Raw genomic sequence first — 16,584 nt, 5'->3', positions numbered from 1 at the left:
GTGCTGGGGCAGACTGTGCTAAGTGCCCGGCGCAACAGAGATTCCATTGCTGCAGGGAGCAGGGCTATAGCCAGGTTTAAGTAGGGACCTGTGGCTGAGCCTACTCCACTCCTATACAGGGTTAAGTTGGGTCCTGGGAGGAACTGCAGGCAAAGGGAGAACTACTGCATGAAAGAGATACTGAAAGACTGTCCTGTCTATGCTGTTTGGTATGCTGATCCTGCAGACAATAAAGCAAGAATCCTGTTAAAAGTTCCTGGCGCCCTTTCTACTTATTCTACTCCTCACTAAAGCCTTGGCCTGGATCCACTGTAGAAGCCCTGAGACCAAAGAAAAAACTGACTGAGCTACACTACGCTGAAGCAGGTAGAAATCCTGTTTGCAGTGCAAGAAAGAGAGTGATTGTGTATACATCATATCTTCTGCAGCCGGGTGGAGGTAGGGGTGTTACAGATACATATTTACATAGTAGATGAGGTTAAAAAAAGACATAAGTCCATCAAGTTCAACCTATGCTAAATTTAGACAACAAGAAAAACGTTATATCTACGGCGCTAAGCCAAAGGCAGAAATATATGTGGAATGTAATAACATATAATAATAAATATATTATACAACCAGTTGAAGGATGAACTCCACTGGAACTCTTCCCGTGAAGACGGTGAGTCATGCAATGAAAACAAAAACAAACATAGTGTGATACAGTAACTACAAAGACACACAACACTACTCACAGTAAAAGACAAACAATTGCTGAGACAACTGACTGATATATAAAAAATATGACATTTAATACAATAAAAAACACTAAAAATGAAGGGTCACGTCTGCACTGCAACCACAGTAGAAATGCCCGCTTACCAGACACTCAAAATATGAAGGCGGTGGATAAATCTGAGAGTATCCCCTCTCTTATGGGCCAAACTCGTGTCCTGACACCTGAAATGATGAACAGGAACTTAGGAGGGGAGCCCTCCCTGCCTTCTGCACCGCAGACCTCCGCACGATGGACACACCGGGCCGCGTGTCACGGGAGAGCCGTCATCACGTGTGCTGCATCGTCAAAGGATCCACGCCGACAGCAGCAGCCCAGCGGTGTTGTACAGGTCCGGATCAGTGCAGCAGCCGCCGCAAACTAGAACCGCAACCGGGAGACGTCCGTGGAGCTGGTAAAACCAGTGTGGTGGATGCCGTGGTGTCAGCTGTGCAAATGTAGACCACCCTACGCGTTTCGGAAGACTGCGCTTCCTTCCTCAGGGGTAGAAAAGTAGTTCCTCAGCCGTGCAATGTCCACAAATATATAGTCCCAAATTAAAGGCATATGCAACCAATGTGAGAGTTGACATGCGCAATGGTTCAAATACTTAACCACAAGTCTCAGCAACATAACAAAAAGACATACAACTTAACAAATACATGACACATACAAATAATGACATAATACTAGTATAAAATAAACACTAATAGTTGGTACTAGTACCTATATAGAGAACAAGAAAAAGAAAAATTATACAAAAGAATTATACATAATATACAGATGTTGGCATAAACTTCCCAATATTAATCCCCAAGGGGATATGAGGCTCATAGGTAGGTGTTATACACCAAGAAATTCTTTATCGCAACACAAGGATCCTGATAAATGAACCAATGTGTAATGGACAGTGTGCAAAAGGGCAAGCCATGAAGTATGTACGGACCGTTAGCCCAAGAGGTGCCCCAAGCAGGACGCAATGCATTATTAGATAATCAGTGCCAGGCACAAACTCAACCCACGCAAATGTGAGAAAACTATAATCGTACTAAAAACTATATATGTCTATGGTGCATCATATATTAATATGGTGTGTGAAAGGTGTAATCTGAAGTAAAAGTGACATAACATATTGTGAACCCTTTAATAGGGATTGGATATTTACATAATCCCCTTGAATAGAAAACCCATATGACCACAATATAATCAAATAACAAAAGAAGAACATAGTGGCCTAAAACCGTGATTTATTTATTAACTAAAAATGCCTTGAGGTCAAACTCAATGTTGAGACCCAGAGGTGTCAGAGTCTTAAGCTCGTATATCCAGAATGACTCTTTTCTCCCTAGGAGGCTATTAATATTGCCTCCTCGCCAATTAGGTGTGAGTGCCTCTATGGCCACAAATTTCAGTCCGGTGGGGTCCCTGTTGTGTACCTGGAGAAAGTGATTCGATACATTGTGTGTAATCAAACCTCTAGTGATATTGTACACGTGTTCATACAGACGGCGTTTGATTGGCCTTGTAGTCATTCCCACATACTGCAGACCGCAGGGACATTCCAAAAGATAAATAACATTTGAGGTATTGCAATTAATATGTTGTTTAATATTATAGGTTTTGGAAGTGACAGTGGAGGAGAATGCAGTGCTTTTTAGACTATATTTGCAGGCAGTGCATGCACTGCAAATGAAATAACCCTTGAGGCCGAAATTGTTAGAGGCTTTCTTCCGCACTAAAGGGCAGCTAGGTGCCAATTTCCGCCCTATATTGGGTGCTTTTGTGAACACTATATTTGGTCTTTTAGGTAGTATTTTTACTAAATCTTTATTCTTCATGAGTATGGGCCAATGTATGTACAGTATAAGATCTTTTTAATATTTGGGGCCATTGTGTTGTATTGTGTGATAAACGATATCTTTGAAGTTGTGTCACATTTCTTTTTGTACTGAAGAAGCGCATCTCTGTCTAACAATTCGAAACGCGTAGGGTAGTCTACATTTGCACAGCTGACACCACGGCATCCACCACACTGGTTTTACCAGCTCCACGGACGTCTCCCGGTTGCGGTTCTAGTTTGCGGCGGCTGCTGCACTGATCCGGACCTGTACAACACCGCTGGGCTGCTGCTGTCGGCGTGGATCCTTTGACGATGCAGCACACGTGATGACGGCTCTCCCGTGACACGCGGCCCGGTGTGTCCATCGTGCGGAGGTCTGCGGTGCAGAAGGCAGGGAGGGCTCCCCTCCTAAGTTCCTGTTCATCATTTCAGGCGTCAGGACACGAGTTTGGCCCATAAGAGAGGGGATACTCTCAGATTTATCCACCGCCTTCATATTTTGAGTGTCTGGTAAGCGGGCATTTCTACTGTGGTTGCAGTGCAGACGTGACCCTTCATTTTTAGTGTTTTTTATTGTATTAAATGTCATATTTTTTATATATCAGTCAGTTGTCTCAGCAATTGTTTGTCTTTTACTGTGAGTAGTGTTGTGTGTCTTTGTAGTTACTGTATCACACTATGTTTGTTTTTGTTTTCATTGCATGACTCACCGTCTTCATGGGAAGAGTTCCAGTTGAGTTCATCCTTCAACTGGTTGTATAATATATTTATTATTATATGTTATTACATTCCACATATATTTCTGCCTTTGGCTTAGCGCCATAGATATAACGTTTTTCCTGCTTCTAGATCTGACCTGGTGGGTCAGAGTTATATCACAGGCTGCAGGCCATTTCTCTGATTAGCGCTGCCCTTTTTCTGTTGTCTAAATTTAGACAACAGATACTTTATCCTATGTCTATACTTACTTATTGATCCAGAGGAAGGCAAACAAAAAACCCCAGTGTCTTATCATCCAATGATATCTCATAAGGGGAAAAATAAATTCCTCCCTGACTCCAAGAATTGGCAATCGGATTATTCCCTGGATACACATTCTTCCCATTTTTACTTATTTGGTATATCCCTGTATACCTTTCCTTTCGAAAAAGATGTCAGACCATTTTTTTTAACAAATCTATTCTATCTGCCATCACAGTCTCCATGGGTAATGAATTCTACATTTTAACTGCCCTTACTGTAAAGAACATTTTCCTTTGTTGCTGGTGAAATCTCCTTTCTTCCAACCTTAAGGGATGCCTTTGAACTGCCATTGGGATGAATAGTTCTTTTGAAAGCTCCCTGCACTGTCCCCTAATATATTTGGATATAGTTATCATATCCCTCATAGACGCATCTTTTCTTATGCAAATAAATCTAATATAGCTAACCTCTCCTCATAAGTTAGATTATCCATCCCCTTTATTAATTTGGTGGCTCTTCTCTGCACTCTCTCTCTAGTTCCATAATGTCTTTTCTAATGAGTGGTGTCCAAAATTGTACACCATATTCAAGGTGTGGTCTTACTAATGCTTTGTAAAGGGCATAATTATGTTTACTTCCCTTCCATCCATTGCCCGTTTAATGCAAGATAAGATATTGTTTGCCATTGCAGCTACGGCATGACTTTGGACACAATTGCTAAGCCTGCTGTCTACAAGCACTCCTAAATCCTTCTCCATAAAGGATTCCCCAAATTAATCCCCATTTAAGTCGCCTGTTTATTCTTGCTTCCCAAATGTATAACCTTACATTTATCTGTATTAAATCTCATCTGCTATTTACCTGCCCAAGTTTCCAGTCTCTCCAAGTCCTTCTGAAGAGAAATTACATCCTGCTCTAATTCTACTACCTTACACAATTTCGTGTCATCAGCAAAGATGGAGACTTTGCTCTTGATGCCAACCTCAAAGTCATTAGTAAACAAGTTAAAAAGCAGTGGTCCCAGTACCGATCCCTGAGGTACTCCACTCATGACCTTAGACCAACCTGCAAAAGTTCCATTTATGACAACCCTCTGTTGTCTGTCCTTCAACCAGTGTTCAATCCTGGTGCATATATTTATATTGAGTCCAATTTGTTTTATTTTGTACACCAACCTCGTGTGTTGAACCGTATCAAAAACCTTAGCAAAATCTAAGTAGACCACATCAACTGCATTACCCTTGTCTAAATTCCTACTTACCTCCTCATAAAAAAAGGTTAGTTTGGCATGATCTATCCTTCATAAATCCATGTTGATTATTACTAATAATTTTGTTTTCCATTAGGTATTCCTGAATATTATCCCATATTAAACCTTCAAGCAGTTTCCCCACTATTGAAGTCAGGCGTACAGGTCTGTAATTACCTGGTTGTGATCTAGCTCCCTTTTTAAATATAGGCACCACATCTGCTTTACGCCAATCTTGTGGTACTGAGCCTGTTAAAATGGAGTCCTTGAATATTAAATGTAATGGTTTGGCTATTACTGAACTTAACTCCTTGAGAACTCTTGGATGTATGCTATCGGGGCCAGGTGCCTTATTTACTTTCATTTTTTCAAGCTGTCTATGAACTTCTTCCTCAGTTAACCAATTGTTAATTAATATGGAGGTTGTAGCTTCCACCTGCAGCACTACATTTGAAATTGGTTCTTCCCTGGTAAAAACATAGGCAAAGAATGGATTTAATATCTCTGCTTTTCCCTTATCTCAAATATTCTGCCTTCCCATCTCACACCGAAAGGGTCCTTGTTGCAGGGTACATGCAAGTACACATGCAGGGTCTCTTGACAAGGCTTATTTATTTAGCCTTAAAAAAAACATACAGCACACAAAACAAAATAGCTTCTCTTCAGCAGACAAAACAAAATAGCCTATCTTCCGCATGGCAAACCAAAACAGGTTCTCTTCAGCATGGCAAACAAAGCAGTTTCTCTTCAGCATGCAGGACACAACAGTTCATAAAACATGTACTTTGCAAACAGACCTTATATCAGTAATCTCTTCAGTAACTCACTCCTGTCTCCTGACCAGCTAGCCTGCATGTGTGCACATCATGGTTTTTTTAACACACCTTGATTAGGCAGCTGGGATCCAACTAATTGCATGAGCTTCCCAGCTGTAGTTAACCTCATCACTGCTGCACTGCAGACTAAACATATGTTTGCCAGGCATATAGCTTGTGGCTTTAATTTACCCTGTCACATTCCTCCCCTGTTAGTGTGTGGCTGGGGCTACTTACGGCTGAAGCCCGACCATCCACTCCTACTCTAGAAAATAAATCAGCATTTGGGTTCTCTTTTCCCGGCCTGTGCTGAATCTCAAATGAGAAGGGTTGGAGGGCCATATACCACCTAGTTCATCTAGCATTGGAATCTTTCATACTATATAACCACTTCAGTGGAGCATGGTCCATCACCAGAGTAAAATGGACTCCTGCCAGGTAATGCCTTAAAGCCTCGATTGCCAACTTTACTGCGAGGCACTCCTTCTCAATCACTGAGTTATTTTTTTTCCCTTGGGAACAATTTCCTACTCAGCAAAAGGAGCGGGTGTTCAACTCCCTCAAACTGTTGTGACAACACTGCCCCTAGCCCTATCTCTGATGCATCCGTTTGCACTACAAAAGGCCTGTTGAAGTCTGGGCTTCTAAGGACAGGACCCTCTGATAGCCACCTTTTTATGTCCTCAAAGGCTCTCTGACACTCCCTTGACCATACCACTTGTGTATGGGCACACTTTTTTGTGAGCTCCATTAAAGGGGCTGCCACTTCCGAGTAGTTGGGGATGAACCGCCAGTAGTATCCTGCTAAACCCCTAAGGGTATTTGCCAGTATCCTTTTGTTAAGTCCAGCGTGGATATATATTCCACTTTACCAAGGGCGTCAATTAACTCGTCCACCTTTGGCATCAGATATGCGTCAAACTTGGATACCGCATTGACCTTTCGGAGGTCCACACAAAATCTTACCTTCCCATCGGGTTTAGGGACCATAACTAATGGACTACACCACTCACTGCATGATTCCTCAATCACTCCTAAGTGTAACATTTCTTGTACCTCCTTCTCTACCAGGGCCCTACGACTTTCAGGCAACCTATAAGGACGGGAACGTACTTTTACCCCAGGTGCTGTCTTGATCGCATGTGAAATTAAGTTAGTTTGCCCTGGTAAATCAGAAAAAACATCATGGAATTGTGTAATTATTGCTAACAAGTCCCCTTTTTGTTCAGAGGACAACTGTTTACCCATTGGGATTTTATCGTCACTCACGATGTTCTCCCATGGAGGCTGAGGACCCAAGTCCGTTTCCTCCTCCACTGGGTGGATGAATAGGGAACGCTGCACCTTCCAGGGTTTCAGCAAGTTCACATGGTAAATTTGTTTACCCTTCCTGGACCCTGGTTGAGCGATCTCATAATCCACATCACCCGTGCGGTGGAGTACTTCGAATGGGCCATGCCATTTGGCCAGGAGTTTACTTTTGCAACTGGGTAATAATAACATCACCTGGTCTCCCGGGTGAAACACTCTCATGTGAGCATTCTGATTGTAATGTCTTTCCTGACTGTCCTGGGCTGATCTAAGCAAAATGGCCGACCACATCTAGGCGCTTCCTAAGGTCTAGTACATATTGCAGGGAATTCTTAGAAGGGGACCGCTGTTCCTCCCAGGACTCCTTTAGGAGGTCTAGGATACCCCGGAGTTTGCGGCCATACAGCAGTTCAAATGGAGAGAATCCCGTGGAGGCCTGGGGAACTTCCCCCCACTGCAAACAGCAGAAAAGGGAGAAGTTCATCCCAGGCTCTCTTCTCTGAATCTACAAATTCCCTCAGCATCCCTTTTAGAGTTCGGTTAAATCTTTCCACCAATCCGTCAGTCTGTGGATGGTAGACCGATGTCCGAACAGACTTGACCTCTAGTAATTTTAAGACATCCTGCATCAGTTTAGCCATAACATTTGTACCTTGGTCTGTCAACATAACCTGGGGAAGTCCAACCCGTGAGAACAGCTCCAACAACTTGTTGGCTACTTGCTTCGCCGTTGCTGTTCTCAGGGGGAACACCTCAGGATATCTTGTTGCATAGTCAACTATTACAAGAATAAACCTGTGTCCTTTCGCAGAAGGTTCTAGAGGTCCTACCAAGTCTACCCCAATCCTCTCAAAGGGAACTGACACCAAGGGTAGAGGAACCAAAGGGGCTGGTTTTTGTCCCTTCGGACTAGTTAGCTGGCACTCCGGACATGCTGCACATAACTTAGCAATATCACTATGCATCCCTGGCCAATAGAATCGGGACGAAATATGGTCCAACGTTTTATCCCTGCCCAGGTGACCACCCCAAGGGACAGTATGGGCTAGAGTGAACACAGATTTAACAAACGCCTTGGGAACCAATATCTGTCTGGTTACCTCCCTTGTTTGTGTCTGCTTATGCACCCTATATAGGATATCATTTGATAATTCAAAATGGGGGAATACTATCACCCCCTGTGCATTTAAAATCTGCTCATCAATTTCCACCACCTTGTCATACTGTCCAGCAAGTACTGGTCTTCCCTTTGCTTCTGGCAAAAGTCAGGGAGGTTCAGGTCTGGTAAATCTCCAGGGCTCATATCCCTCTCCCTCTGGCCATCCCCTGCCATCACTTGTGACCTCTGGCTACTAGAATTGTCACCTTGAGACCCAGATTTCTGCAACCAGTCATGTTTATCAGAGCATCTTTGCTTCCGAGTCTTTTGAACCCGGTGTCTACTGGGAAAAAGGTCTGCCGATAAAGGGAACAGTTTGCCAGGGTTCTCTTGAGCCATAGAATAAGGCTCCTCATGAGAGACTGGAGCCATTAGGTCCGAAAAGAAAGGCCAGTCCCGGCCGAGCACAACGGGGGCAGGGAGCCAAGGAGCGACTCCTACTTCGAGGTAGGCCACCTGACCTTTTACCTGTAGTTGGATTTTGGCCGTCGGATACCGTTTTACATCGCCGTGTATACATTCTATACTCCATGGGGAGTCAAAAGAACACACGTTAGGTGGTAACAGTTCCTGTAAGACCAGAGTTTTCCTAGAGCCTGAATCTACAAGGGCCTGGACGTTTTTTCCCCCAACCTGAGCTGGAAGTAGACGGGGCTTGTAATTTTCTCCAGTGAAGGCCGAGGCGACGGTCCTGCTGAAGGAACAATCCATCTGTGGACAGTCCACCTGCCGGTGGCCTTGTTATCTGCAGGCGGAACATGGAGAGGGTTCCCTCACAGGAGGGGACCATGAATAGCGCTCCGCTAGACCGGATACTGGATACCTTGTGGGCGACGTCCTCGGAAGTTCCTCTCATTTTGCGATGAGCCGACATCAGGAAGGAGATGAGGGTCTCGGCGGGGACCAGCATTTGGACTCCGCCCTTGCTGGAACAACTGCTCCTTCCGTTGACTTGGCGGTTGCGCGTGGACGGGCCGTATGTTCCCCGTTGATCCGACCTCCCTTTTGGGCGTCCGCAGGTGCCGGTGGAGTCGTATCTGTCGGGTCGAGGACACTCGCCTATTCCTCAGCCCCAAGGATGTTCTCCACGAGTCGGACCGCCAAAGCTAGGGTTTCAGCCGCGTGGCATTTTACCCACGAGCGGGCGGAAATAGTTATTATTTGTAGGCATTGTTCCAAAACCACCTGCTCAAGAATTGCCTCCTTAGTGCACTCCTCGGGTTGTATCCAGCACGTACATATTAAGCTGGTGCTGCCCGCAGACCAGACTCGTCCTTTATACTGAGGTGGGGATGTATATGTGCATGCACCCGCAGCAGAAGGAGCGTGTCCGGAGTGTGGTGTTTTGGCATGTCCAGGCCAGGTGTGTATAGGTGTAGCAATACTTGCCGGTACCGGTACTGAAGAGGCGAAGTCGTTGCCGTTTAGCCAAGGTCGGGACGGAGAGAGATCCGGAAGGTCAAGGTCTAAGCTGTGGTCGAGGGATGATAGAAGCTGCAAGGTCAAGAGGGAGCCGGGATCCGGAGCCAGATAGGAACGTCCGCCAAGCCGGGTCGCAACCTGAATACACGAAGACAAAGGGAGAGCCAGAATAGACGTCTGTAGCAGAGACTATGTCGAGCGATGTGAGAGAGGTAGGACAGGGATTAAGTACTTTGGCTGACCAATGGGAAGCGGAGGCAGGCCTGGAGGAGCCCTAAGAGCTGTCCAGGATTGGTCCCCATAATAGGCCGCCAGGAGGTAAGGTTTAGGTTTAACTAGTAACCAGCATGTGGGCGGGGGGCGTGTCTTCACTACAAGAGCAGTGAATAAATTAGCTGGTGCAGCCACACGCTCTGTAACGGGAGGGGATGCGCACGCAGGGGCCGAGCATCAGCCGCATGCGGAGAGGATGGGGAAGCCCCTTCACCATGGGGGTCGGGAGGGAGCGAGGGGGACAGAGCCGCACAGCAGCGGGAGTGGAAAGAGGTAAGGGGATGTCACTGTTACACCGGTGCTCGCCAGAAACCGGGACTGGACCGCGGGGCTGAGGTGGTGTTATATAATCACCGACCTTAGTCGCGCAGACTGATCCGGGGTTTGCAGTTTGTAGTCATACGTAGCAGGGTCAGGATTGGAGAAGACAGCATCGTCGTTATTCAAGCAGGAGTTCGGCAACAGAAAGTCAGGAGTTCCCCGCTTCAGCTTAGGAGCGTGAGCACGGAGTGGCCTCTGCGCGAGGAGCGGCCTAGGCCCATGATGCCGGTCTCAGCAGGGGGAGACAGCAGGCTGGCCGAAGTACACCGCGGGGCAGCGTCGGGGAAACCAACGCTTCAGCACAGAAGTCAGGAACGGGCCTCTGCATGGAACTAGCAGCAGGCCTCAGGAAACAAAGGGTAACCTCTCCTAGGGGAGAATGCAGCAGGTACCAGTGCTGGCTAAACAACGCTTCAGCACCGGAGTCAGGAACAGGCCTCTGCATGGAACTAGCAGCAGGCCTCAGGAACTTAGGAACTAGGGATGAGAACTAGAGAGGTTAGTACACAAGGATACAAGCCAGGGCGGCTTTTGGCAGAGACAGTAACGTCCAGAGAAGGATTTATGCTCGGCCCTGATTCAGAGCCAAAGCCCAACATATAAAGGGCGGAGATCCAATCACAGGGGAAGGGTATGTGAGCATTCCTCCAATGATGGAGCACAGGGCAGAAGCTGCAATGAGAGACAGCACATGTGCCATTGATTGCTAGAGGAAGCTTTTGAAACTGCAGAAGTCTGCAAGGCAATAATCAAAGCCAGGAGTGGATTCCTTACAGTACCCCCCCTTCAGGTGAGACCTCCGGATGAACAGGGTCCATCACAGATTTGGGGGACATGGTGTTGTTTCTAAACCTCCTTAGGCTTGAGGTGGCGTTGAAAGCCCGTGGTTTGTTGGGATTCCGTACAATACCCCCATCACTGGGTGAGAAGCCTGGGTGGACAGGACCATTCATAGGTCTGGGAGACATTGAGTTGTTCCTGAAGTGTCTCAGGCGGGATTTAGGTCTAAAATCCAGGTCACATTGGCGAGTGCCGCAAAGGACAGTGGTGGCACTGCGGTTTTTGGTACATGGGCAATGGGACCAGAGGACTCCGGAATAGGGACATCAGAAGGGCAGCAGGCAGGTGTCCGGTGCATAGTAATAGTCCAAGAGTACGGGACACAGGACACTGATTGTCAGACAAAAATGGCAGAGGGACCTTCAGAGAAGGCAAAGGCTTTGGTGGAATCAGCACAAAGGAAGTAGCGAGAGTCTTTAGCTTCCAAGGAATTCCGGGTGGTGATTAGCGAGGGAATGGGCTGGGAGGGTTCACTGCAAACTATTGACGCGGTACTCTTGATACAGAGCAGGGTTGCTATCCCAAGCAATTCGAGAGAGTCTGTAGCAGGTTATACGCAATTCTTGGTCGTGGTACTGGCAGTTGAAGAAGGGTCTGCCTCCTTTGGTCTGTGATCTTTAGAGAGAATCAAATCCAAAGTTGTGGCCTTGGCGAAGGGCATAGTAAGCATCAAGGAGACAGTAGGGGACAGCATGTCTATACCCATAGTGGACCCATAGAGAACAGGGACAGATGCTTCAGGTAAAGCGATGAGGTCCAGTAAGGGTGTCTTCGTTTTAGAGAAAGGCCAAATGCCATCCAGAAATGGCACTTTAGACACCGCACAGAGACCTGCGAGTAAGGAGTCTGTTTGAAAGGTGAGAAAACAGATCTTATCCAAAAAAAACAGGAAGGCAGGTAAGCTGTGCATCAGCATTAGGAATAAAAGTCTTGGGGTTAAAGCTGGGTACTTCCAACACAGAGAAAGAAAACAGAGAACTAGAGCTTGGCTTAGGAGTGGAGGTCCCAGGTACCCAGGTCTCGCATGATACTGTGGGAGAAGCATTGCGAAATATTACTGTTTTAAACATAGGGTTCTTAACATTGGTAGCTCCAGGCACCTTCCTGAGAGGTAACCCTAGTTTTGCGACATGACAGTCAATAGTAAGTACCCCAAGTCTTGTGGAAAACACAGGGAAATATAAGTCCATCTTAAAGACGGGGTTTTTCGAAAAAAGGGACACAGCGGGTATTACTGAAAGTTCCAAATGCGATACCCTTGAGTTCGTGGTAGTAGACTTGCAGTCAGTAGTAGATACCCCGAATACTGTGGGCGAATCAGGGTGAAACAGTATTATTAACGGAGTGGACATCCCAGACTTAAAGTCATCTTTAATTATCCCGGAGGCTGTGGCATGATCCGTGAAAGAAACTGGGGTAGACTTTCCAATAGAAACAAGGGACATCTTGCTTGTCACTGAAGTGGTTGATTGAGAACCAGCAGGAACTGAACTAACTACTGTAATAAAATCAGAGGACATTGTGCTTGTTTCAGAATTGGATCCCTGAGAATCCCTAGTGAGGGCATCAGACTCCATGGGAGACTCAGTGACAGGGGTCTTGAAACCAATTAAAGGAATTGCAGGTATCACAGACTTAATAGGAGAAATACCTTGCAAAACAGGAATTTTAGTAAAGGTGATAAGCATCTCACAGACTACCGCAGAGGTGGAGAGCAGGCAGTCAGGCTCTACCTCAGGAGTCAGAGAGAAGCCAAGGGTCTCCCCAAACTGCATAAAACCCTGAATAATCCTCCAGGTCGACCCATAATCTCGGGTATATCCTCACTGACCGCAAACTTATCTCAATATGTGGACTATTTCCTGCAGACTATTGTGGGGGAATTACCTTCCTATCTTAAAGATTCCTCCGCGGTATTAAATCTGTTTGCAAATTTTAAATGGAAGAAGTCGTACAGATGGTTAACGTGCGACGTACAAGCTCTGTACACGAGCATTCCACATAGTAAGGGTATTGCGGCGGTTGACGATTACCTGAGAAAAGATCTTAAGTTAAGTGATCTTAATAGATGGTTTATCCTCCAAGCCATTGAGTATGTACTCACCCATAACTACTTCCTTTTTCTCTCCCAGTTCTTCCTGCAGGTTTGCGGAACTGCTATGGGCACACGCTTTGCCCCCAGCTTCGCAAACCTGTATATGGGGAACTGGGAGGAACTATATATATGGAATAACAATCCATACAAACACCAAGTAGTGGTATGACGACGCTATATAGATGACATTCTTTGTGTGTGGGAAGGTGATGAGGAGTCTGTTGACTGCTTTGTCAATTATCTTAACACCAACGACCTCAACCTGGTATTTACCCATGTCACACACACAGAGAGTGTCACCTATCTTGATTTAAATCTAACGGCATCAGAGGTAGGAGTCACAACAACAACCCACTTTAAAAAGGTTGACACTAACACTCTTTTATTGGCCTCCAGTAACCATAAAAGATCTTGGATTACAAATATACCGGGAGGCCAATTTATGAGAGTTAGAAGGAACTGCAGTAATGAGGTTGATTTTGAGCAACAAGCTCAATTTCTCTTCTTAAGATTTATGGAACGGGGATATGAGTATAAACATTTATTAAAGGAACTAGATAAAGTTAGGAAACTAGATCGCCAAAAGATGCTGTTACCAAAAAATAAGAAAACAATGGAGACTAACGGAGATAAAATTACAGTCCCCTTTATCACCAACTATAACTCTATGCATAGACAAATAGAGGAGGTAATTAAAAAACATTGGGGTATTATAGCCACAGATCCAATTTTAAGTGGTCATATTAGTTCATCTCCCAGGTTTATATACAGGAAGGCTCGTAGCCTGAAGGATGCGCTGGCACCAAGTGATATTGGGAAAAATATAGAACAGAAGTCTGGCCATTCTTGGCTAAGTACTAAACCACTAGGTAATTACACGTGTGGAAAATGTTGCACTTGCAAGTTCCTTCATCCAGTGAGTAATACGTTTAAATCCAATAAAACTAATAAGGTGTTTAATATTACAGACTTTATAAACTGCAACACGAGTTTTGTAGTTTATTTATTAGAATGCCCGTGCGGCCTGCAATATGTGGGCCGCACTAAACGTAGCTTAATACTCCGCATACAAGAGCATGTGAGAAACATCAGGAATGCTCTACAGACCCATAGTGTAAGTAGACATTACGCTACCCATCACAATAAGGATCCCTCAACCCTCTTGTACAAAGGGATAAAGTTTATACCTCGGAGCAGACGAGGAGGGGATAGACTAAAAGATGTTTCAGTCCAAGAAACATACTGGATACAAAAGTTGGAAACATTAGGTCCAGATGGCCTTAATGAAAATATAGACCTCTGGTGTCTTTATTAAATTTACTATCTGTCTCGGAAAATAGATTTCATTTCTTTCTCTATAAGTTTTGTCTGAATTACTGATTCTTGCTGGACAGTATAAACATAACTGTATTATTTCTTTTAGAAAACTAACTGTTTGTCTGTTTCATTTCAGAAAATCCCACCATTAATAAATATATATATATATTTTATATATCTTTTATTTATTTTAATCATGTAATTTGTATGAGTTAGGTTGTTCAATAATGTTGTGCCTTGGTTAATAAAGATTATTATTTGTGTTATATGTACTTGTACCCTTACCATACCTGATGGAGTTAAACTTATCTGGCATGTAGGTCAATTTGACCCATTTAAACCCACACATGTGGGAGTCACCGTGCTTTGCACCGATTGGCTAATGCTCCAATTAAGCCAGACCTATCAGATATGGTATTAGGGTATAAATTCCACATTTATTCAATGTATTAGTATCCCTGAAGAAGAAGCCTTCGCTTCGAAACGCGTTGGATAATTTTTAGCATTTATATCACATTTTAAAACCTATCTGTATGCTAGCTATACTCTCTGATATTGCGTGGAGCCGAAATACTAGGCAGTTTCCCGCGATTGTGGACAGTGCGGTAAATACATCCTCACTTTACGGCCGTCCTTACTTTGCGGCCGATCACCCAGGACATACGGGACTTTTGAGGTAACAGCTTGCCTGAGAAGCTGTTGACCTCCATCGCCGACGGAGCCGGTAACGAGACCAGGAGAGACGAACGGAGTTCCCCTCGAGTGAAGCTCTTCAACTGGACTCCTGTAAACCAAAGAAGGACTCAAACGGAGGCTTGTCCTCAGCTGCAGAGTGTGCCGTGCTGCATTAAGGAAGATCCCCAGATGGTTGGCGGCAGATGCATCATCTCCACTCACTCATGTTAATGTACATGAAATGCTGGTAACTTTCTAATCTGATGTACGCAGATATCTTACCCTAAAACAATATATATATATTACTTTGCATACTTCACTATGTGCGTTTGCGCTTTTGTTTCTTTTTTCCATTTAATAGGAGAAATACCTTGCAAAACAGGAATTTTAGTAAAGGTGATAAGCATCTCACAGACTACCGCAGAGGTGGAGAGCAGGCAGTCAGGCTCTACCTCAGGAGTCAGAGAGAAGCCAAGGGTTAACACAGGAAGTGCTGGGGAGACTCTAGAAGCCGTAAGGGGAGACTCAGAGCGTAGTAAGGGATCAGGGACAGATAAGCTGAACTCTGAAGTGATAGCCTGAGGGGCCATAGAAGGGAGGCTAATAGCTGTCACCGGTTCCGAGGAGACAGACTTAGAGTCAAGGACAGGAATAGCAACACTCAGAGACAGAGGAGAAAAATCATTGGGAACAGGCATAACAGATAGGACAAACGGAAGTGAGCTAGGGAAGGTTTCTTCTACAACAGAAGATTTAGTAGCGGCAGAGATTAACTCAGCGGCTGCTGGAGAATTTTTAACTACAGTGAGAAGGGACTGTAGGTTTACAAAATCAGGGGTAAAGGGAGTTTTACATTTGAAAACCTGATCCTTCAAAAACGAGGGGCCTGACTGTAATTGTACTAAGGTAGCAACAGCAGATACGCTGATCTCAGAAGGGGTCACTTGGAAAGGGGCATAATATGTACTGTTCGCTTTTAACCCTAGGATTTGAGAAGAGAAGAACACAGACCGTACAAGGGGGGCAATCACTGAAGTAGGTATTCGGGAAAGAGTGTCTGGGACATCAGAAACGACTACAGATTCCACGAAAAGGGGTCCATGCTCAGAAGCAGGGATTTCAGCTCTCTGAGTGACAGATGGGGTCAGCGAAATACCTAGGAGTGGGGATTCTACAAACAGGCTTAGGGAAACAAACGGTTCCAGAATACTTTTAACTGGAGCCAGTATGATTGCTGAAAGTTCAGGGGGCGTAGCCCCGAGAATCTTAGCTGAGTCAGGGGACTTATAGCAAGGAGTATCCAAAGGCTCAGCAACTTGAGCGTTAGGGAAGTCATTCAGTGCAACCCCTGAAGCGAGACGTGAGGGTTCATTCTCTGATGCAAAGAAAGACACATTAGCCTGAGGGCAGCAAGGATTTACAGGGGTTAAGGTAGATAGTACCTGAGAACCAGAAGGGAGATTTGTCTCCAAAATTGGGGATATACAGTAAGGGGTTCATCCTCTGTAGCTAAGGAGGTGTCCTTGACTGGCGGACTACAGGGATTTACC

Source organism: Ascaphus truei, chromosome 4 (genome assembly GCF_040206685.1).
Source record: "Ascaphus truei isolate aAscTru1 chromosome 4, aAscTru1.hap1, whole genome shotgun sequence".
Taxonomy (NCBI): Eukaryota; Metazoa; Chordata; class Amphibia; order Anura; family Ascaphidae; genus Ascaphus; species Ascaphus truei.
Note: the sequence above shows the minus strand (reverse complement) of the source record.